Genomic DNA, 25,886 nt, shown 5'->3' with positions numbered 1-25,886 from the left:
ATGACAGGCGCGCTGGCTTCAATAGGCGTAAACATTGCCAGTGATCTGATAGGAAGGTTGTTGATGCAAATAAAAGACACAAGCATTGCAGTGCACAAGGTGTTGTTTGCAAAGAGGAGTTTCAGAGAGTTTTCAAGCCATTTAAACAAAATAGAGCCCATTCTATTAGAGTTGTGGCAGAGAAACATTCATGGGTCTTCAAACTCTCTAAGAGTTCTGCAGGAAGACCTGCAAACACAGCTGAACAATGCCTCCAAGCTCATAAACACATATACTTCAGGGAACTGGATGTATTTGTTTCTCAAGTGCAGGATTCTGCCAGATGAAATGAAGGAAATCACTCAAGGAATAGAACGGTCTTTGAATGCTCTTAGGATTGTTACTTTGGACGTTTCATTAGAGATCAAGGAGAAAACAGTTGCTCTGTGTGAGACCATGAGGAACGCGAAGTTCCAGGGGGAGGTTGGAAGCGAGTCCCATGCAAGTGAGATTGAGAGAGAAATGAAAGAGATGCACAATGACAGCCAACAAGCGTTGCAGTTAGTTGTACAGGTGGCCAATGCCATGGGTGTGCCCACAGACCAGTGCTTTCTATAGTTTGAGATTGAAGTTGTAAGAAAGAGGAAGGAAGACCTCGAGAATGAGAAACAGAGGGCCGAGGCTTACATGCTTGATCAAATACAGGAATTTCTAGGTAGGTCTGGTATTGTTTCTGCTCCATTCTCTTCCCCTGATTACCAATCTGTTGTGCCTTCGCATTTCTGTTGCCCACTGGAGGACACAATAATGGAGGATCCAGTGAATTCTGAGTCGGGGATTACTTATGAAAGATCTTCCATCAAAAAGTGGTTTGAGAGTGGCAACACTACATGCCCTGTCAAGAAATGCGAGCCCACGACTAAGCATTTGACTCCTAACCGCAGTCTGAGGGAGCTCATATAGGAGTGGAAGGAGAACAATGCCAAATTCAGATTAGAAAATGCAGCAGAGACATTGGTCTCGCCTAGAGGAGGCGGTGATGAAGAGAAAGAGGCAGCCCTCATAGAGCTCTGTAATTTATGCCAGGAAAGGAGCTCCTTAAGTCAGATAATTAAAGAGAAAAATTTGATCCCCAGACTATTAGCATTAACATCGTTTCAATTGGAGTCAATTCAACTCAAAGCAATGGAATTCTTATGTTATCTTGCAAGACAAGACAGCAGCAAGGTAAGAACTTTTCTTGTCCATGCTAAAATTTCAGAACATTGTTAAGGTTGGTCCTGGGATTTAGCAGTTGGTTACAGTTTTCTATCGAAGTAAATCAGGTATACATAGGAGCAAGGCCCAATAAAAAACAGGAAACCCGGGCCATCAAGCTTGTCTTGGTTACTTATTCCCCATTGCCCATGATTTTTTATTTTGTGTCATCTCTAAATTGCTTATTTTATTTATAAAATCATTGGAATCAAAGCTTTTTCAGCACATCGAAGACCATGCCATTTGGCCTTTCAACATTTTCTTTTCTTTGGGAAAAGAAATACCAAATTCTCTCCCCCCATTTTCAAAAGATTCAATTTATAAAACAGTAATGTCCAGTGTGGCTTTTCCCACCATGACCAAATCTTCAACGGAATTGAAAATTTCATTTTCTTTGCTTTGGGAAAAGAAATACCAAATTCTCTCCCCCCATTTTCAAAAGATTCAATTTATAAAACAGTAATGTCCAGTGTGGCTTTTCCCACCATGACCAAATCTTCAACGGAATTGAAAATTTCCGGCTTCTCTGGAGCAGCTTTGAATTCAAAGGGTGGATTCAGACCAGTGCGACTCGTAATTAAGGAAAACAGAGGTCGATTTGGTCATCCTGAGATTTTGAAACTGGTAGCCCCTGAGTCGCCCCCCACGAGGGGCACGTTCCATTCTTTATTCATATATTTCAGTTGGCATCCACCAGGCTTTTTTACTGAAGTAAAAATAATAATAATTCTATGACATTCTCTTGCGCTGCCCAGTGCCCGCCAAGTTACGAGACCCTACATGAACACAAATTATTGTACGGTGAAAAGTTTATTCCAGTGAGAATTTGTAATGTGAAAAGTTTATTCCATTGAGAACCAACTGCCCCTTAATCAACAATGCACATCATTATATTTATTTATTTTTATAAATAAATGCACATCATTATATTGATTTATTTTTATAAATGTGACCAAACGTTTTATTAATATTCAAGATATGTTTTTGGTTTGAAAATTATTTCACAACTATTGTTCTTTTAATGGGATTAACATGGTAGTGACTCAAATGGAAAACATGGTATGTGTGAGTGAATTATTTTTGTCAAATTTGTTGCAACAATATTAACATTCATTATTTTCATGTGAAAGTAATTATGAATATATATTTTTTCACTTCATAATATTATTTTTTGTTGTTTCTATATATATTTCCCATCTATTTTATCACTATTTCCATTTTAAACAAAAAAAACTCAGAACATTTGAACAATCTGGAAAATTTGCAGAAAAATTTGATCAGCAGGTCTCAAAACAAAGTGTAGCAATGAGACTTGAGCCGAATGGTACAACAAAGAATGGAAAATTTGAACAATTATGAGTACAATTTGAAATTAGATGAAACTTGTACAAATAAATTTTAAAAGTCATATGATGAGCAGTTTAAAAATAAAAACGTCATAAAAAATTTCCTTGACGAGTAGGGTCACCTGTCAAATTTAACCCCTGCTCCCGTGGAGTTATTTATGGTTTTAAAGGAAACACATGTTCTGTCAACATGCACTTGGATACTGGCATTAACAAACTGCAGCCATTTGACCATTTCATTCAGTACATGACTCATACGTTTTCAACACACTGACAGTACTACGAAATTCATATTGCTAATAACACCATTCAATGGTAATACATTCTTTGCATCACAGAATTGAAATGTCGTACTAATTCATGAATGTAAAACTGTATTTAAATAATATGGCTCCCCAAAAATTTCGACCAGTGATCAGCGACCAAATCAAATAGCACATCACGGATATGAGATTTATTGAAATTCACACATACCTATTTTTGTTAAAAAAAAACTTCAAACATGTGCAACACGATTCTAGTTTCATGGAACTATTTCCCATAATTGAAGATGAATCATGATCATTCAACGCAACATTTTAACCAAACACAATCATGTTCTACTGCACCAAAAATCCAAGAAACTTAAATTTTGTATCGAATACTTCAAATAACAGTTCTGAAAAATTAAAATAACATATTGTCAACTCTGCAAGCCTTTTAACTCTGTCGGCATCTTCAGGCACACAAGAAACAATGGTAAATTCCCATGCAAATCCAAACAATACCTATGCTCTGGAAATGTTGGAGACACCTTTGCAATTCAAATTCTGACTTTCTTATTGTGCTAGGATGGCTACAGTAACTTGATACTTGCTTTCTTTACTTTGTGTTGCTCGACCTCTGTCACATAGAGGGTATATTACACCCAACTACTCAAATGCTTTCAACTAGTTCTTCATTTCACTTCCAATGTAGACGACTTTGACTGGAAAAAAAAAAGTTGAATTCCCAAAGTCGTCTAGCATCCGGGGATCGAATGGAGAATTAGAACCGCTTCAATCTTGTCTTGCTCAAAATTCAAGGATGGCAGCAGAGCGGAGTAGCCTGGTGGAGGCATATTGGAGTTCGTGATCTACTCGGTGGTAGCAGATCAGACTTGCCCAGTGGTGGTGCATTAGAGTTCCGGATCTGTTCGGTGCCAGCAGATCAGACTTGCCCAGTGGTGGCGTATTGGAGTTCCGGATCTGTTCGGTGGCAGCAGATCGGATTTGCCAATGGTGGTGCATTGGAGTTGTAGATCTGTTCGGTGGCAGCAGATCGGACTTGCCTGGTGGTGGCGCATTGAAGGAAATGAGTTGATATCGGGATCAGCCACACAAGAACAACATTGGGATAAAAGGGAGACAAAAGCAAAGGTCATATTGAAGATGTCCATCAAGGACAATGTTATCCCACATATTAGAGACTGTAAATTGGCTGCTGACATTTGGACGACCATTAAAAACCTATACCAGACGCAGAATTCAAACTGTGTCTTGTCACTCAAAGGCAAGCTGTTTGCATTGAAGATGGAGGAGAATGAATCCGCTGCTGGATTCATTGCGAGAGTCAAAGACCTGAAGGACAGATTGGGAGATATCGGAGAGAAAGTTTCTGATTTAGATCTGGTCATGATCACGTTGAATGGAATGATTGATGATTACCAGACATTTATCATAGGGCTGTCAGCAAGGGAGAAAGCCCCTTCATTTGAAGAGCTGACAGGGATTCTGATACAAGAAGAAGAGCGACGACAAAATTTGAAATCTCAGAGTAATGACCTTGCTCTGATGGCAAAAAGGAGACAGTTTAAAGGAAAGCAACATCAGTAACCGCAACAGTAGCAGAAAGGAGCCAACACATTTCAGAAGAGACAATTTAAAGGTATGTCTACTAATAATTTTCCCATCAAGAAATGTTTTTACTGTGGAAAATCTGGACACGAGATTAGAGATTGTTATAAGAGGCAGGCAGACGAAGGAAGAAACAAACAGAGAAAACATAAGGGTTACTTCGTTAAGGAAGAGGAGGATCATAGCCACGAACTTCGACTATTTATAGTCGATTGTGCTCTTTCAGCTTCAAAGGGAGATGAGGACGACATATGGTATGTCGACTCTGGCGCATCCTCACATATGACTGGTAAGAAGGATTGGTTTGAATTTCTTGAAGAAACTTCATGTGGGTCGAAAATCTATTTAGGAGATGATAGTGGACATGAGATCAAAGGACATGGGGATATTCCTATAAAATTACCTAGCGAAGACATTAGACACCTTAAAAATATATTGTATGTTCTAGGAATTAAGAAAAATTTGGTCTCTGTCTCAATGATTACTGATCAGGACATGCAAGTTCAATTCTTTAAGACTGACTATGTCATTAAGGATAGCCAGATGGAAACAGTTGCAACAGGAGTGCGCGTGGGGAATTTGTATAGACTAGATGTGAAGAGTATGCCACAGCAGGCAATGGTTGCAGCTGGATCGACAGCCAAAAATCTCTGGCATCAGAGATTCAACCATCTTAATCTGCAAGACCTCATCCTACTTCAGAGAAAAGGTATGGTCGATGGACTCCCTGTTTTCCATAATGTTAAGCTGGATTGTGATGGATGTGCATTAGGGAAAATGCATAGAGAAGAGTTCCCTTTGCATGTTAAAAGAAAGGAAAGAGATATTTTAGAACTGGTGCATATAGACATCTGTGGACCCATGCAAACCAGATCATTAGGAGGAGCATATTACTTTCTCTTATTTATAGATGATTGCACTAGATTTTCATGGGTATACTTTCTGAGTAAAAAGAGTCAAGCTTTTCAGTATTTTAAAGAGTTTAAATCCATGGTAGAAAACCAGACAGGAAAAAGGATAAAAATTCTCCGCTCAGATCAAGGGGGAGAATAAAGGTTGGGAGAGTTCATGGATTTCTGCAAGCATCATGGGATTGTGCAATAGTTTACAGTGCCTCACACTCCACAGCAGAATGGAGTGGCAGAACAAAAGAATAGAACTCTTGTGGAGTGCACAAGGAGCATGCTTCAAGGTAAGGGTCTATCAAATGGTCTTTGGGCAGAAGCTATTAACACTGCTATATATTTAAAGAATAGGAGTCCTACTAGATGTTTAGGCTTCAAAATCCCTTTTGAAGCATTGTTTGGATTCAAACCAGCAGCGAGTCATTTAAGAATATTTTGGTCAAAAGCTTATGCTCATATACCTAAGGCAGATAGGAAGAAGTTAGATCCTAAAGCCCTGAAATGTGTATTTGTTGGATATGGCACTGAGTTCAAGGCATATAAGTTATTTAATCTTGTGACTCACAAAGTTTTTGCAAGCAGAGATGTCATATTTCATGAATAGCTTGAAGAAGGAAAGAATGACTCTAACAGTGAATGGCACATTCCATTACTATTGGAAGAAAACAGTGAGGAAGATGAAGAGCAGGAGAAGAAACAAGAAGAAGAAGTAACAGATGATATAATCAATGAAGATGCAAGCTCGGAAAAGGTTGAAATTGAGGTAAGTCCCCTACCAAGGAGATTAGGTAGGAAGACTCGATTATCTTCTAAATTGAAAGGCTATGCATTAATGTCAAATATTTTAAACATTGTAGAACCTGCAAATTATGAGGAAGCCAGTAAATATGATGCATGGAGGGCTGCAATGTATGATGAAATAGAGTCAATAAACAGAAACCATACTTGGGATTTGGTTGAATTGCCTAATGGTAAAGCCCCCATAGGATGTAAATGGTTGTATAAACCAAAATTAAATGCAAATGGGAGTATAGAGAAACTTAAATCTAGACTGGTAGCAAAGGGTTACTCACAGCAAGAGGGAATAGATTTCGATGACACATTTGCTCCTGTAGCCAAATTAAACACCATTAGAATGCAAATTTCCTTAGCAATAAAACAAAAATGGCAGCTACACCAGCTAGATGTCAAGTCTGCATTTCTGAATGGTGACTTGAAAGAAGAAATTTATTTAGTACATCCTGAAGGTTTTGTGGAAAAGGGACAGGAACATCTTGTGTGTAAATTGGAAAAGGCACTTTATGGTTTAAAACAGGCACCCAGGTCGTGGTATGAGAAAATTGACTCATTTTTTGTTCAGCATGGCTTTCATAGGAGCTTGAACGATCCAAATCTGTATACCAAGTTTAATAAACAGAGGCAAATTATTTTGATTTCTTTGTATGTAGATAATATGATCATAACAGGGAATGCTAACAATCTGATCAAAGAAATCAAACAACAGATGTCACAAGTGTTTGAGATGAAAGATCTTGGAAAACTTCATTATTGTTTGGGATTGGAGGTATGGAGAGACTCTGGACAAACTTTTCTTACTCAAGGGAAGTATGCCAGAAGCTTGTTGGAAAGGTTCATAATGGAGCAGTGCAGATCAGCAGCAACACCATTAAAGCAGAATTTAAAGTTGAGCGGTGACGATGGCACTAAAGAGGTGGATGCCACTATGTACAGACAACTAGTTGGCAGTTTGATATATCTGACTACAAGTAGACCAGATTTGGCATATTCTGTTAGTGTGTTGAGCCAGTTCATGTCAAAACCACTTGAAAGTCACTGGGTCATAGCAAAAATTGTGTTGAGGTATCTTAGTGGTACTAGTAATTATGGTATTTTGTACACTAACACATCTGATGTTATTCTAGCAGGTTTTTCAGATTCTGATTGGGCAGGTAACTTGGATGATCGAAGATCTATCACAGGTTACGCATTCAGCATTGGATCCGGGGTCATCGCATGGAGCAGCAAAAAGCAAAGCACTGTAGCTCTATCTTCATGTGAAGCTGACTACCAAGCATTGTGTGCAGCCACATGTGAAGCTATCTGGTTGAGAAGACTTCTCAACGATGCAGGAGAAGAGCAGAAAGAATCAACAATCATCAAAACTGACAACCAAAGTACCATCAAGCTTTCAAACAATCCAGTCTTTCATAAAAATACCAAGCATATTGATACTCAAGTTCATTTTGTTCGAGAGAAGCAACAGTCATAAGAGATACGTGTTGAATATTGTAAAACTTGTGATAACATGGCCGATATTTTTACTAAGCCTATTGGGCGTGTAAAGTTTGAATTGTTTAGAGGGATGCTAGGAGTTCAGGATAATTCTTTCTCCATTAAGGGGGGAGTTGAAAATAATTAATATTATTTTGTATTAATGGAGAAATGGTTACATAAGTTGTAACGTATCTCCTTAGTTTAGGATTTGTTCCTAGAGTTTAGGAGTTTGTTTGCAACTACCTGATTTCTAGTGATGTACTTAATGATGTAATATTTCATTCATGAATAATAGAGTAGAGTGAATGGAGAGAGTCTCTTTGTTTGAGTGCAGTCTCGAGGTGCAGTACTCACCTGTGAGCTACAACTCCTTTTTAATTCAAATCTGAATTTTATCTAGACACACAATATTGGTAACCAAATACAACTGTATATTAATTGATCTGAAAGAATGATGTACATGATGTACATATAAATACATAAAACAAACCATTGATTCAATTTCCAGATCTTCTTGGACTCTAACAACTAATTACCATAACAAAAACCTAATCTTGAGTATTAGTTGTCTAATAATAACTGCCAGTTGCCCATTTCACCTAAACCAGTGTTTGAAGAGCACCCTATACCCTTCTATCAAAACCTTTTATACCCAACTTTATGGCCAGAGCACTCCAAGATATGAAGCTCACCATTTCGAAAATTAAACTTGTCTGAATCAATTGATATGAATAAGGATACTCGTGACAATCTGTTAGCATTGCTGCAATCAAAATCCCTAGACAAACAACCGGAGACATCATGACTAAGATTAGAATCACCAACACGAAAACAAACATTGGTTGCACTGAGATGCTTGAGAAGTCGTCGATGATGGTCTAGTTGTAGATGAATGTTGATGTTGCCACTGCCGATGCTGAACCTATGGCTGCGATTATGACAACAAATCTTGACATAGAGGGTGGCTAAGAACTATCAAAAGAAATAAGCAGAGGTCAACCGAGAAAGGAAATCTAGTTGACGCATCCCACAGATATAAAGGTTATGATGCATAGTTGATCACAACCTCTAAAGGTTAGCACTTGACAAACATACATGTTATCGACATCAGACTTGAAAACAACTTTGGTTAGAAGTATACACGACCAAATTCAAAATAGAGTGGGTGGGCAAATTCAAAATATCAAAAATCGGTGGGAAAATTAAAATATCGATAAGGTTCGAATGAATTCAAAATATGTGATATGGGTAGTTCAGATCCATCATGCGCATGGTGGATCATCTTACATTTGCATCAACCATGGATGATAAATGTTAATACGTACAAAGACATCAACCATTTCCGTCACTGTTAATTGGAAAGTGTTTGTAGAATAAATTATGTATATGGACTCACAGATGTGTCAGAGTCCTTCCCCAACATTATCCTTATGGTGTATTAATGGGCCTATAAATTTGTAAATATTGGTTACAGATCAGTGGCCAAATTTCAAAGGCTAGTCTTAATTTCTAAAATTTCAATTAAAAGGGCATATATTAATGTAGCCCTTCCATAATGAAAAGCTTTAAAAAATGCATTTTAGTTGACAATTGTATATTATCTTCACATTTCTTTTTAAGAAAAGACCATCCATCTTTGTGTTAATAAAAGGCTATTACATATGGCATAATATTCAGAGATAAAGAGCGAGGCAGAAAGTTTAGAGATCTAATTTTATTTACAGCTCTACTTGTCCATTGGCATATGAAGTAAAATTTCATAACCTTTAATGTCAAAGAAAACTATAAAAAACCCTTGGAGTTTGAATAAATATATTCCAGGTTTCATTATAAAAATCCATAGCCGAGGTATTGGATTAATACACTTGATTTTTTTAATTACAACGTATGAAAGAAATAAAAATCGAAGCATATGCATACAAAGCTCTAATACATAAAGAAACCCTTAAAACCCCAAAACCATAATTTGTACAATCATAGTGGAGTTTTAACATAAATAATCGAAATATCTTCACTGCAAAAAGGAACATACAATCTTTAACAGTATTAAGCAGCACAGGGAAAAGGAGAAGAAGAATAAACTGTATAAATAATAGCCATCTCTTTTTTACACTACAACTGTCGGGACGGTAATGGCTGCAAACTTGCCACTACTAGAATTATATTCTATTTATATATGAACATGAAATACAAACGAAAAAGTCATTTAATTTGGAAATAAGCTTCCTTTCCTAGGGTCTTAGTACACTAAAAACCATGTCAAAAACAAATGATTTTAATGTGTTCCGACCTCATGGTTGTAGAATCTGGAAACAAAAGGAAAAATAGGTAAGAACCTCAATAAAACTAGTTGACTGGACGTCGAGGGTATCAACCAAGTGGATGGTTAGATAACATGGCTCTAGAGCGGTATAATACTGCGTGTCAACGAAGAGAAGGGTTAGAAACACTTCCGTCAAGATGCAAAAGGCAAAAAAAGAACGTAACATTGAAACTATGAAATATGGTTATATGCGGGAGAAACCCTACGTAGGTTATAGAAAGCCTGTGATGCCATTTTCTTTTACCTATTTCCATTAGCATATGGCGTTCTTGAGCAAACGAGAACAAGCTTTTTTTTACTTTAATTAGAAATCTGCAAGGATACTGTAATCCTTGTAATGGAAAAACTTACCCAATTTGCGAATTAATGTAGTTCCTATGAGGTTCGACGAACTTAGCTCTAATAATCTCTCTTAGGTACTTTGTAAAAACCCTGGTGAGGAATACCAAGGCAGGTTAGCGCAAAAATCTAAGAGGGAAAAGAAAAAGAAAAATAACATATTCAAACCTTTGAATATATATATATATATGAACAGACGTCTTGGCTATTGTAAAGTTATCTTTAGAATTGATATTATAGGTTTTGCAACAAATAAAAAAGGAAACCCTAACCTGGACGTGTATACACCATCAGAACACCATCCATTGTTCTCATCATAGCCATATAGGGTCCAATATCTCTTCCGCTAACGAGAAACAATACAATGACACAATTCATGAATAAAAGCCTAAAAACTGACATGGTTCGCGAGGCAGCGTTTTGGGAAGGATAGTTACAGCAAATGATACAAAAATTTTCCAAGTTGAGGGTCGTCGATGTTTGACACCTCATAGAACCTGAATTAATGTTGATAACTGCAAGTTGTACGCTAGACAATGCAATCGCCTTACAAGTTCGCGCACTACCCTAGACTCTAAAGTGACTCTACAGATAACGAAAATTTTCAGATATAACCTGAATTTTCAGAAATGTTAGGTGGACACGAAGCCTTCACACGACATGTTATAATATTATTTAAATTTTTTTAGAAATTTAACTTGTAAAAATCAAATCTTAAATTTTTTTGACTGATGAATTTTGCCGAGCACTCCTCTAACATGCCAGAGGCATGTTGAAGGGCTCTTAGCTGTTCAATTTTGAATACACAACGAAAATGAACAACTATCTTTAGAGTGTATTAATAGACCTATAACATTGTAAATATTGGTTACCAATGAGAAAGAGAAATGGACAACCAAGGAATTTGATTCATGACTATGTGTCCTTGGTGGGAACAATGGTATTCATTAGTATGCGTGCTTAGTAGTTGCGAAGTTTGAAATCCATAGTGCCATAAATTACATTAGACGTCTACAGTATACCAATGAATGAATGCAAACAAGTATACCAACAGTCTTTTATGCATAATCAAACGTCTGAGTGTACTCATCATAATGAATGAAAACAATTATGCACACTATTTTATTACTATTACTGTTTTATACAAAATCAAAAGTCTACTCAGTGTACTCATCATAATGAATGCAAACAAATATAACTATTTTTCCGTAGTCTCACTATTTGATTTCGACTAATTACGGAAGAATTTTTGCGAAATTTTGGTTACAGCGATCAAATTCACAATTGAAACAAATAACCTTCAGATTTTGCAGTTCAAAAACAATCCGATTGAAGTGCAAACAAATATTTTCCAAACAAAATTATAAGTTCTGTAGACGGCACAAGAAAATATTTTCGGACAAAAGCGTAGCCTCGATATACGGGTCCTACGACTATTTTATGCGTAATAAAACGTCTGAATGTACATGACTTTTTAAATTATGAGTTTTAAAAGTAAAATCTAACGGCTGAATGTACATTATTTTTTAATTTATGACTTTTAAAAGTAATTAGATTTTTTTGGATGTTTAATATATTTTTTTGAGAAGAAAAAGCATCATACATTATATTAAGTCAATATAAAAAACCATGATGGGATACAAAAAGATGACTTGTGTAGCTCCAAACAAGACATCTTTGAGAAGAATCATAATAAGATGGATGACATATATCACAGCATTATAGGGATCCAGGGGAAAATCTCTGTGTATATTTGTTTTATGTTTTATGCTCTTGCCATTGTTTATTTTCTGTTTTTTAGAATTCTTATTTAGGTAATTTCTATACAGGGTTAAAACCTACAACTTATTCATAATTTTGTATCTAGTTTGTTACATTATATTTATGAGACCACATAATCTAGACACATGTATACATCAAAGTATGAGTTATTTGTTCAAACTCCTCCTTAACAAATACTTCTTATTTAAATAATTAATCAAGGCCGTTTGTCTCTTCAATTGGTCTTTTGAACTAGTCCAAATCTTCGTCTTCATCTTCTATGTTATTTATCTTCAATATTATTCTAGCTTTTGTCAGCTTTATCTTTCAAATATTTTGATTTCTTCATCTTCCATCTTCTTCAATGTTCATCTTGTACCTACAATACATAAACATTGTGTTAAGTTCATATAAAAAATTCATCATCTGCATGAATAAATGGATTACCAACTAATATATCCACCAATTCCCTAATAAGTTTTTTCTCAAACATGATTCATTCACAATTTCTCAAAGAATAAGCTTTCATACTTGTATGTGGGTTTTGGTACATTACTCTCCACCAAGACAGTTGTCAAATGGTTTCAACTTACCATGAATCATTAATTACACTAGGTGGTTTTAGTTGGCCACAAAATTGCATTTGTCATGATAAGTGGTTTTTGATTTACAATGTACCATCAACAATTAAATTATATGTTATAATTTATTTACCATTGCTTACATCTATTATCACTCATTTTAGTGACAAAATTTCAAATAAATATTTATTAGAGGCTAGTATGCCCCTTTTGCAAACTCATTATCATTTTCTCTCCCATAATTAAAAAACAACTCTATCAAGGAGGATTATCAAAATTAGGGATTTCATTTTCCAGGGGTTCACTTTAGTTACATTTGTTTGTGAGTGATTTTATGTTCCTTCTGCTATTTTATTTTTCATTTTTTCATTTGCAACTTCGTGTTTCTTGGGATTCAACTTGTCACTACATCTTTTGTTTGTGATCAAGATATTTTGTTCATTATTTTGTTTTTCTTCAATTTCTTTCACCATCCTCTTTTATCTTCTATCTTTTAGTTGTTTGTCATATTCTTTTTCTTTCATCTTTTCAAATTTTGCCTCTTCCTTCACTTCATCAAAAACTTGTCCTTATCTTATTCTCATTGTTTTCTTCTTATCATGTTTCTTTCTTCTACTAAATTCTTTATCATTTTCTCATTTTTTGTTTCCTATAGCAACAAATTTCATGATGTCACTGAAATATGCTACATACCTACATAAAAATATGTTTTTATGTTAGATTACATAGTGTCCAATCAAACAACCTTTGATCTTGGTTTGGTAAATTTAACTGAGACACCCTTATCAAGATTTTACGTGATTTGCATTTGGTTAGACTCTCACAAATTTATAATATATTTAACCTAATTAGCATAGCCTTCACTTTGCATTTTTATAAAATTATTACTTTGACTTTAACTCAACTTTACTCTGAGTCAACATGACCATGACTTTTAACGACTTCCATAAAGTTTTTAATTTTATTTTATTCCACTTTAACTCAACTTTGAATTGAACTTACTTGCTCCAAGAATAAATTGTGGTTTAATGAAATCTTCATTACAAAGTTACTTGCCAGATTTTGACTTACACTATTACAAAAAATTCACATATCTTAATAATTTCACTTTCCATAAACTTTTTCCCTAAAAATATAGGGCAAACGGATTTGCTAATACAACATTTTTACAATATATAGTTTGCAGTAATACATGAAATATTATATAATCGTAAATTTTTTCTTTATAACATTTAATAAATTACTAAATATCCTGAGTTGTAGAGCACTGCCGTGTGCATTGGATTTCATACTGGCCGATTCATTTTCGTGGTGAACGATTCTTCATTATATTAGATATAGCTCCGATACCAAGACAGAGAGAGAAGGGACGAAAACATAGAACAGGACTTGAACTTTACAACTTGGTTTCATTCGCTGTTTAATCATGTATTTATATACATCAAGAGAAAGCTCTCGAGATTGGGGTGGTGGCTTCCTGAAGAAGCTTGCCCTTTTGTCAACAATTTCTAGAAACCGCATTAAAATCACTATTGAATATTGGTTCTGGGTAGTTGGAATTACTTCCAGTTTCTTCCAACACTCCCCCTTAATTCCAACTATAAAACAAACATACTCTTAGTACAATAAACAAGACACTATACTCTTAATTGTCATGCCTGCTGGTCTAAGTCTCAGCTAGGCTTACAACAAAACATTTTATTTTTGCCTTCTTATTAAAGGGTCCATGCTTGTTCCTTTTCCTTTGTTGGTGCCATTTCATTTACACCTTTCTTGTCATAAGATAGTGATTGAGTTTCTCCTTTCTTGATTGCGAGTTAACATTCTTTGTATTCAACATTGCTTCATGTTCTTGAGACTTATACTTGTCCTTAATGCTTGCAATTTCTTCTTTTATTGCTTCTTCTTGGCTATCAATATCTGCACACTTAAAAACAATGTTAGATTCATAATCAAAACCATATTGATTTTTGTCATCGTGCTCTTTGGAAAGAGCTTTGCTTCCTTCATTTTTCTTTGCTGACATGGTTGGTTGATTCATGTCTTCAACCTCTTTCGCCAATTCTGTTACTGCAAACATGTTGTCCTGCATTTGATTTGTGTATGGAGGTAGGCAACTCTTCTCACCAAACAACAACTCATCAATAAGATGCTTTTCATGCATCATATTTAACCACTCATCATGGGATACATAATTGTCATCAAATTTGACTTCATATGTTTCTGCATCACAGGTAATTTCCTCACTATCACATGCTATGCTATTGTCAGTTAAAGACATACTTTCAGCCTTAATCCCAGCTATGATGCTTTCAACACAATCACTTTTAGCAACAACACCTTCATCAACTTCAGCTTTCTCACTACCCTCCATATTGTATTTCATTTCAAGAACATTCCAAAATATTTTTGCATTATGGATTTCACCAAATTCATGTAAAATATTAGACAAAATATTTTCTTCTAAAGCTGATATGATGAGAAACAGTGCTACTGCATTTCTACACTTATCATTCAAATTCATAGAAGTTTCTTGGACAAATTTCCATAAATCTACTGAACCAAGCAATCCTTCCATTTTAATTGCCCAAAGCTTAAAATTTTTACCTCAACACACAGCTTCACTTGCACCGACCTCGGTTCTCCTCGGCCCTCTACGCTCCATACATGGTGCTTCAATGATGATCTTTCAATAGCATTTCATATTCAAAACATAGCAGATAGTCAATACAACATTCACAGCACTCAGCACACAACTCTCTCTCACAGAAGAGCCTTAAGCTCTCAACACTCAACTAGGTAGAAGTCGAAGTTCACAACTCGCCTGAGCTCTATCTTCTGGACTGCGCACACAGCACCACAGGGCAACCTCTCACAACTCAAAACAGCCCACACTCCTGAGCTCTCCACTCTGCCGAAACCCTCGGCTCTGATACCATATTAGATATAGCTCCGATACCAAGACAGATAGAGCAGGGACGCAAACACAGAACAGGACTTGAACTTCACAACTTGGTTTCATTCATTGTTTAATCATGTATTTATATACATCAAGAGAAAGCTCTGGAGAATGGGGCGGTGGCTTCCTGAAGAAGCTTGCCCCTTTGTCAACAGTTTCTAGAAACCACCTTAAAATCACTGTTGAATATTGGTTTTGGGTAGTTGGAATTACTTCCAGTTTCTTCCAACACATTAATGGATCAAACCTCACTAGTTTGTTAATCGGGCCTTACTAGAATGTGGCTCTACACGGTCCTGGTTTGGTCACTGATTCCAAGCCTTCAAACATTTATTTCTCACATATTCACGTATACTACATTCGTTCCTCATATCTCATATCCGAGGAATGCATAGAGCATTAGCAGAGGCATACATTCCAACTTGGAATAGTTCCGTATATCTCTTTCCCAGTGAACATGATGGATTGAAACACATTATATCCCCGCGATCTCTAATTTTCTCTTTGGCAGATTCCAGGAATCCACATTCTCCTCGTCCACGACATCCATCATTATCAACCACTAAATCGAATGATTACCATGAAAGCCTCTCGCATTCAAAGACAAAATGTTGGAAGAGCCTATTCACGACAGATTCAAGATTGTCTACACTAGCAACAAAATTTTATGTAGTGTTCTCTAGAGTGTTAGAGTTAGCGTTTAAAAAGATAATTTCACACCAAAACTCTATTCTTATTATATAAACATATATATTTAATTACATTCAATATTACTTTAATATAGAAATATTATTTTAACTACATAATCAACTAGTTGAGAAAATATTTCAACGAAACACTAAATTATGATATATTTTAGTGTGACTAAATCTCTTAAATCTAACTAACAAACAATCAAACAATTCATGTAACAATTACATTTTATGATGTCAAGAAATATCATTCAATATGCACAAGAAAAGTAGGAGTTAAATTTCAAACACCCTCCTTTAAGGAGTATTTATCTTTGATCTTCTTGTTTAGCAAAGCCTTTATTAGCATTTCTAATCATTTTCGAAATCATGTAGAGTGAACTCCATAAAACCTATTTCATAACCTTAGTTGGCAAGATGAATTCCCAAGTTCCACTTTTGAACTCTCAAATCATAGATCTCCATAATTCAATTATTAAACAACATTCACAAGTTGTCACATAACCTCACTATCAAACCACTCTCATTTCTTAAAAAACTAATGAAGATCCTTCTCTAAATGCACAACTTTCAAACTAACTAGATAACCATCTATGTTGAGCTTTACATCCACTCGATCCGTTAAAAATACAATTGTTTCAAACCAACTTATACACTAGTTATCAAGTAATCAAGGTAATCAATATAGATACTGAATCCAAAATTAGTTTTACAAAATAAATTCTTTACCTGGTTTTGGTAATTCTTCATGATTTATTTTTATTTTACAAACAATGATATCACTAATACATATTTACAGATTAAAACTAATATAATAATAGATATATATTTCCAAGACATGATCAGCTTACACCCATTTTCACCCACCAAGATTATTTTATGCTCAAGGCATTCCCTTTCAATTTACTATTGACCAATATAGTAAGATCATTACACTGTGGAAACTGGTGGGTTGATCTATCATCATAGCTCAAACAAATTTTATTGCTTTTGTCACCACGAGTTCCATCGAACAAGCGTGTAGGAGCTCAAGAAGGCGGAGATACTTCTCGGGCTTCCACCAATAGCTATTATTGGAGGTGTAGAGAGAATATACTCATACATGCAGTCAAGCTTGGCTCAATCCCTCTTTTTTTCTTTGCATAATCTCCTAAAAATCCATCCAACCGAGCCAAAGAATATAAACATTGCTTATCACAAAGGTCAAATTTTTCGTTATTCTCCCTTAACAATTTCTGGGTTGTGATTTGTTTCCACACTCATGGAATTTTATTCTTTTGCATGATGAAGCCATTTCTTTAGTAACAACACAAAACATTGCTCTTACAAAAATTTCCAAATTCTTCTCCATGAGCAAAGTGATATTAGCATGAATATCATCGGAGGATTGAAAATTACAACACACTAACACTGCCATGATTCCTGGTGAAAAGTTATAGTGCAGTTCAATAATCAGACAAGTCTGACACAATAGAGGGCCAAAACCAACTCTAAAAGACATGAGCTCTTTGCAGCCCGCAAGATGTTTAGGTGGAATTTCAAATCGTGATTGTACACTCTAACAAGGCCAACCATTTCATCCCCGTGAGAATGAACCAATCTTTTTGTTGGCTCCCCATTAATGGCGGTGTAGAAGGTCAACACTCCCCATGTGTTTCGTGGCATGTGCTTAAATCTAGCGATGTGTCTATTTACTAACACCTGTAGGTTTTGGTGTAACAACAATCGTGACTCCAACAAGTGGTGTTCGAAACACACTGGGCTCGCGTTGGGGGGGAGATTGTTGGCTCCCCGTTAATGGCGGTGTAGAAGGTCAACGCTCCCCATGTGTTTCATGACATGTGCTTAAATCTAGCGATGTGTCTGTTTACTAACACCTGCGGGTTTTGGTGTAACGGCAATCGTGACTCCAACACTTTCTCCAAATCCATTTTCAATGATGTTAGTTGCATTGGGTTAGTCCAACTCTAACATAGTTATGGCATTGTGGCCACTCTCGTCACAGTCAATAAACATAACAGTAACCGAATCAAAGCGGAGAATCATTTTCTCAAACCCTCTGTCACAATCAATAACATAACATGAACTAAATCACAACTCAAACCTTCTGTCACAATCAATAACATAAAATGAACTAATTCACAATAGGGAATCATTTTCTAAAATCCTCGGTCCCAGTGCCTAGCCCAATGCATGGTGAGACTTGACAATTTCACATTTCAGCAAACTCACCACATAGTCACACAAATCTCTTCACACACCCACGCTAATTTACTGTTACGATAGAATATTTTTATGGTTGGACACATAATTTTTTAAAGGTTATAGTGTGGAGGTTTAACAGTCAAAGGGAGTCTAAGAGCCTTTAGAATATGAATCCAACATTCATATTAATGTATTATAAATTTATGTCAATGTAAATAGTAAACACAATTAATATTTTATTTTTCACATTTTGCCTATTCCATGTATGTGTTTAACATGATATCAGAGCATTGTATGTGTTTAACATGGTATCAGAGCATCAGATTTACAGGTCCCAGTTTAAGCTTATCCTTGAATAGCATTGGCCTGTGTGCATACAATTCTGAAAATCAATTCAAAAAAGATCTGTGCCATCTCTGTCCGTCAGCGAGGTTCCTTCCTACCCTGCTCAAATTAGAACCATTAATTTTATGGTGTAGTGATTTCAGGTGTTTCTCTGCATTTGTGTAGAGTTGTCCCTTTGTCAGCTACATCCTTTCTTGGTCTCTGGATGATAGTAATATCATTTTCTGACTCTATCTTTGTGAATTGGGTGCGTTCTACCCATCTATGTGCACTTTGCCCAGACCTGCCTCTATTCAAGAGTGCATCCACACCTGTAACATAACATTTTTCTGAATGCTCCCCAACGTTGCGTTGCATACCTAACGCTGACCTCTCCCTTTATGTCTCCTTGTCTGGTCTATGAATTGAGTGAAAATTTTGAATCGAGAACAAAAATTATTGTAAGATCGTATTTTACATAACCTAAGAGTGTAAGTGCCATGAGATGTGAGAGCATGAGCATGAGAACCGGAAAATGCCATCGTTACCCTACAGAGGGAAGGTATAGTTGTTGTGATCATCATTGCAAAGCGGTTCCTGGGAAATTGTGTGGCTCGGGTCTCAATTAGTGAAACCAACGAATGAATTGTTTTCTGACGAGGTAGGAGAAGCAACGGCTCCTGCAATGCCTTTGAAGGAAGATAATATGTCGAAAGAAGTAGTTACATAGAAATCTCCGGAATTTTGTAATGGGAGTTGTCTTACGGAGCTTGTTGCACCTTCTCTTCCAAAAAACGAGGTGTTGCAGCAGCCTTCAGAAGAAACTCATCATCGTCAGCATAACAAAGACAAAGTTATTGCTTCCTGTCACACAGAAGTTATTCTAAGGCAGATCTTTGATGGAAATTTCTGTTTATTTCAAACACAAAAGAAATTGCACAGAGAGCAATGCTCTATTTCAATACAGGATCTTAATCATAACAAAAAAAAACTATTACAAAATAGTCTTCCTCTTCAGAGGGATTACATCAGGAACGCTTCAGTTCCAGAAACTAATTTCACTATCTCAACACTGCTGTGCGTTTCAGAAATCACAAAACTCACTATGTTTTTTAATTCTACACAACTGTGTCTGCCCTTGCATTTTCATATATAATGAACAACACAAAAAGATCCTACATACATTTTGATTGTGCCTCTTGAGTCGGTTGTGTGGTGACCCATAACTGATAAATGCTGCGGCCAACTCTGTTGTAAGAAAACCATAATCTCTTTAATGCACCTGCACGTGGCGTGTCCTTCTTGTTCTCGGCCATGCTGTTTATTAAATGTCGTAGCTGAGCATTCAATGTGAAGGAGCTGGATCTGATCTTCCTTCTCCCGTGGGAACACAAATAGGTAAATGGCGAACAGACACTTATGGCAGTGGCGTGAACAAGGTAAGAACAAATAATGGCCGTTGGATCAAAACGTATGGACGGCTGAGATCATCTTGGCAGAAGGCGCGATCTGCGATGGCACAGGTCGCATCACAACATTGCGGATGGCTTAACGCGTAATGGCTTAAGGTTTGCGATCTGCGATCTGTGATAAGATCGCATCGCAAGATCGCAATCGGCCAAAATCAGAGTTGCAACAGGAGGCAGCGTGGGTAAGAATGCGATTTGCGATAAGGTCGCATCACAGGTGGAAAGCTGACTGTTTTGCAGACTTTTTTGCTGTTCAACTGTTTACAGCAGTTGAAATTACCATTCCAACACTCCCCTTTAATTTTAACTACTGGGTTTTTCTGCATACCCAGGAATTTTCTGAAATGATCAAAACTTTTCTTTCCCAATGGTTTTGTCAAGATGTCAGCTAACTTATCCTCTATTCTGCAGTGCTGCAAAACAATCTCACCATTGTTATCCAATTCACGTATGAAGTGAAATTTGGTGTCTATGTGCTTTGTCCTTTTATGAAAAACAAAGTTTTTAGACAATGCTATTGCCGAGCTATTGTCACAGTAAATGGTTGTGCCCTTTTCTTGTTCATGACACAAATCTCTGAGAACTCTTCTCAGCCACACTGCTTGGCATGTTGCTGCTGTTGCTGCCACATACTCTGCCTCTGCTGTTGACAAAGACATAATTGGTTGCTTCTTGGAAGCCCATGAGATGGCTCCCAATCCCATATGAAACACATATCCCGATGTGCTTTTCCTATCATCAACACTTCCAGCCCAATCACTGTCAGTGTAACCTGTCAACATGAAACTTTCAGAAGAGGAGTATAAAATACCAAACCCCTTCGTTCCATTCACATACCTTAGAATCCTCTTGGCTTCCTGCCAATGAGTCTCTTTCGGTCTTTCCATAAATCTGGAGATTAAACTCACCTCGTGCATAATGTCCGGCCTAGTTGCAGTTAAGTACATAAGGCTGCCAACTATGCTCTTGTACAATTTTGGATCAAAATCCTTGCTGCTGTCTTCTTTGGTTAATTTCAACCCCATTACAGTGGGAGTCACAGCTGCCTTGTTGTTCTGCATGTTAAATCTCTTTAACACTGCTTCTACATATTTAACTTGAGAAATGAAAACACCATTTTCACTTTGGTCTACTTCAATTCCAAGAAAATATCTTAAGAATCCCAAGTCAGTCATTTCAAATTCACTTTTCATGACTGCTTTAAAATCAGTAATGAGAGAAGCATCATTGCTAGTAAAAATCAAATCATATACATATAAAACAACAATAAGAATCTTACCGTCTTTCTCCTTTATGTAGAGTGTGGGTTCATCATCACACTTATCAAACCCATTCTTAATCAGATAAGCATCTATTCTGTTGTACCATGCTCTTGGAGCTTGCTTCAGCCCATAAAGAGCCTTCTTCAGTTTGCAGACTTTATGCTCTTGGCCTTCAACTTCATAGCTTGGAGGTTGTTCAACATAAACCTCTTCTTTTAACACTCCATTCACGAATGCAGATTTGACATCCATCTGATAAATCTTCCATTTGTGTTGTGCCGCAATTGACAACACTGTTCTGACTGTTTCCATGCTACTGGTGCAAAGGTTTCATCATAGTCTTTGCCTTGTTGCTGCTTGTAGCCTTTCACAACAAGTCTTGCTTTGTGCCTGTCAATCTTGCCTTCAGCATTGCTTTTGGTCTTATAGACCCACTTAACTCCAATGGCATGTTTGCCTTCAAGGAGGTCCACTAACTCCCATGTTTTACTCTTCTCAATTGCACCAATTTCTTCATTCATTGCTTCAATCCATTTATCTTCATTTACAACATTTTGAAAATGAACTGGGTCATCACCATGACAATACAAAGCGAATAATGAATTCAGACCAGTATTGTTACTTACCTCTCCTTGTTCATAAATCTCATTCAGATTTCTGAATCTTGGTCTTCTTGGTGTGTTTGGAGTTCCATCCGAACTTGAGGGTATTTCTGATCCTTGTGGTGTGCTTGTGGAAGCACTTCCTTGACTTCTCAAGGTTGTTCCAATTCCAGCTTGTGGTGTGGTTTGTTGTACTTGCTGTGGTGGAGGAGGAGCCACCAAGGAAGGATTATTTGCTGCTGTCCCTTCCTCTTCTTCTTCGTGAGACACAATTGTCTTCACATTCACTATCTTCTCTAAGCTTCCATCCCAAGCTTCATCTTCTATGAACTGCACATCTCTGCTTACTATCAATTTCTTGGAGGATGGATTATAGAGTTTGTATGTTTTTGACTCATCACAATAGCCAATAAAGACACACTTCTCCCCCTTATTGTCAAGCTTCTTCCTTAGTTGATCTGGTACATGTGCATATGCTACACAACTGAATACTCTCATGTGAGTGATAGTTTGCTTTTGACCACTCCATGCTTCTTCTGGTATTTTGTTCATGACAGCTTTAGCTGGGCATCTATTCAAGATGTAAACTTCGCAAATGACAGTTTCTGCACAATACTCATGTGGCAAGTGTTTTGCTTTCAGCATACTTTTGACCATGTCAAGAATGGTCCTATTCTTCCTTTCAGCAACACCATTTTGCTGAGGTGTATACCTCGCGGTGAGCTGCTTTTGTATGCCATTCTCTCTGCAAAAACGCAGAAAGTCTTTGGAGATGTACTCTCCTCCTCTATCTGTTCTGAGCACTTTGATGTAATGCCCACACTGCTTCTCAACAAGAGTTTTGAAGTGGCAGAATTTCTCAAACACTTCACTCTTTTGTTTCAGCGTATACACCCATGTCTTTCTGGTGTAATCATCAATGGAAGTTAAAACATATTTATTTCTGGAAAATGATGGAATTTCCAAGGGTGCTTTTGCCCTTATACTCTTTCCTGCTGGAAAGCTTTCTTTGTGTTGCTTGCCCAAGATGCAGCCTTCACAAAGGCTGTCCGGTTTCTCGATCAATGGCAATCCCTTTACCATTCCCTTTCTGTGCAATAGATTCAAGCCTCCGAAATTGAGATGTCCAAATTTCAAGTGCCACAACCAATTCTCATCTTTCACTTGTTCCTGAAAGACTTCTTGTGTTACAGCTGCAATAGTTCTTCCTTCCTTCAAATCTGCCCTGAGTTTGAGAGGAAACATTCTATTGCTGGTCATCTGCACCTGTGTAATGATCTTCTTACTTGGAGCTATGTCTCTGATTGTACACATATCATCTTTGAAGAACACATTGTAACCTTTGTTAATGAGTTGTCCAATGCTCAAAAGATTACATTTCAGACCAGGTACATAGTATACCTCTGGCACAATCATTTGTTCTCCATTTCTTGCTTCGATACTGACTCTGCCCTTACCCTTGACAGATATCTTACTATCAGTTCCTGTTGTTACCTCAGGTTTCACATTTTCATCCAGATTGGCAAACATTTCAATATTTTCAGTCATGTGATTACTACAACCTGAGTCTAAGAACCAAAAATCTTCTTGTTTGTCTTGTGCAATATTGCATGTTAACAACACAATCTTTGGATTCTTATCTTCTTCATTTGAAAAATTAGCATTCTGCCTACTATTCATGTCATTTTGTTTTTTCCTACATTCATTGGCGTAGTGCCCATATTTCTTACAATAATGACATTGGACTTGGGATTTGTCATACCTTTGTCTATGAGCTTGTTGTTTGCTTGAACCTTCATCTTGGTTCTGATTGCAGGTCCTTCCGCTTGTGCTTGCAATATTATTTCTGCCTTTGTTTTGGCTTCTTCCACGACCTCTGTTATTTGCTCTCCCTCGACCTTTTCCTTGGCCAAAAGACATCTGAGTCTTGAATGCTTGCTCAAAAGAGGAATCTATTCCTCTACTCAGTCTGTGTTCATGAGACATAAGAGAAACACTCAGTTCATCTACTGTGGACTGTGAGAGATCCTTTGTTTCTTCTATTGCTACCACAATAGCTTCAAACCTTGAGGGTAAACATCTCAAGATCTTCTCTACAATCCTTCTTTCTTCAAGAATCTCACCATGAGATCTTATCTGGGTTATCAACCCAATAACCTGAGTGAAGAATGAATCTATTGTATCAGATTCCTTCATGTTGAGTGTTTCAAAGTCTCTCCTCAACATCTGCAACTTTGCAGTCTTCACCTCCTCCATGCCTTGATAGGCAGTTTTGAGAATATCCCACGCCTCCTTGGATTTTGTTGCTGCTGCAATCCGTGGAAAAACACTTTCATGTACTGATTGGAAGAGGAAAAAGAGGTCTTTGGCATCCTTCTTCCTGTCGCTCTTCAACTTGTCTCTTTCTGCTACTGTCAAAGCAGCCAATGCTATTGCATCTGCAGGTTCAACATAGCCAGTTTCAACCAGCTCCCATATTCCTTGAGAAGCAAACAATGCTTTCATTGTTATGGACCAATAGCTGTAATTTTTCCCATTAAACTGTGGTAGTTGGAATTTGTCAAACCAGTTCCATCATCTGCCATCTTAACCTGTATAAGTAAAGAAGTGATACTGACTGTATAATTAAAAACAAGACAAAAAAATTTCTTTGCTGGAGAAAATCTGCTCAATAAGCTTCTTATAGCTCCTACAGTGAAAAACAAACTCTGTTTTTGACTCACTGAGTGCCTAGACTAGCTCTGATACCATGATGGAAATTTCTGTTTATTTCAAACACAAAAGAAATTGCACAGAGAACAATGCTCTGTTTCAATACAGGATCTTAATCATAACAAAAAAAATTGTTACAAAATAGTCTTCCTCTTCAGAGGGATTACATCAGGAACGCTTCAGTTCCAGAAACTAATTTCACTATCTCAGCACTGTTGTGCGTTTCAGAAATCACAACACTCACTATGTTTTTTAATTCTACACAACTGTGTCTGCCCTTGCATTTTCATATATAATGAACAACACAAAAATATCTTACATACATTTTGCTTGTGCCTCTTGAGTCGGTTGTGTGGTAACCCATAACTAATAAATGTTGCGGCCAGCTCTGTTGTAAGAAACCCATAATCTCTTTAATGCACCTGCACGTGGCGTGTCCTTCTTGTTCTCGACCATGCTGTTTATTAAATGTCATAGCTGAGCATTCAATGTGCAGGAGCTGGATCTGATCTTCCTTCTCCTGTGGGAGCACAAATAGGTAAATGGCGAAAAGGCACTTATGGCGGTGGCGTGAACAAGGTAAGAACAAATAATGGTCGTTGGATCAAAACGTATGGACGGCTGAGATCATCTTGGCAGAAGGGGCAATCTGCGATGGCACAAGTCGCATCGCAACATTGCGGATGGCTTAACGCGCAATGGCTTAAGGTTTGCGATCTGCGATCTGCGATAAGATCGCATCGCAAGATCGCAATCGACCCAAATCAAAGTTGCAACAGGAGGTAGCGTGGGTAAGAATGCAATTTGCGATAAGATCGCATCTCAGGTGGAAAGCTAACTATTTTGTAGATGCTGTTGCTGTTCAACTGTTTACAGTAGTTGAAATTACCATTCCAACAAGCTTAAAGATTTAGAGAAATGTATGGTGCGTTGAAATATTGCATGGTCAAGCTGGTATCGTGGAAATCCGCAGAAGAAATTTCCAAATCGGAAGACAGAAGGAAGGAAAGTTCACAATGCGA

The 25,886-nt window shown here is 37.0% G+C and overlaps 1 pseudogene; it reads left to right on the top strand.

The window, feature by feature from the left end:
* Positions 1-25,650, top strand: LOC149166420 (uncharacterized; annotated as a pseudogene).
* Positions 25,651-25,886: the final 236 nt, after the last annotated feature.

This window comes from Pinus tabuliformis, chromosome 5_1 (genome assembly GCF_031772625.1).
Source record: "Pinus tabuliformis cultivar Carrire ecotype Pingquan chromosome 5_1, CPIR1, whole genome shotgun sequence".
Taxonomy (NCBI): Eukaryota; Viridiplantae; Streptophyta; class Pinopsida; order Pinales; family Pinaceae; genus Pinus; species Pinus tabuliformis.
Note: the sequence above shows the minus strand (reverse complement) of the source record. Positions and strands in the feature narration are given on the sequence as shown.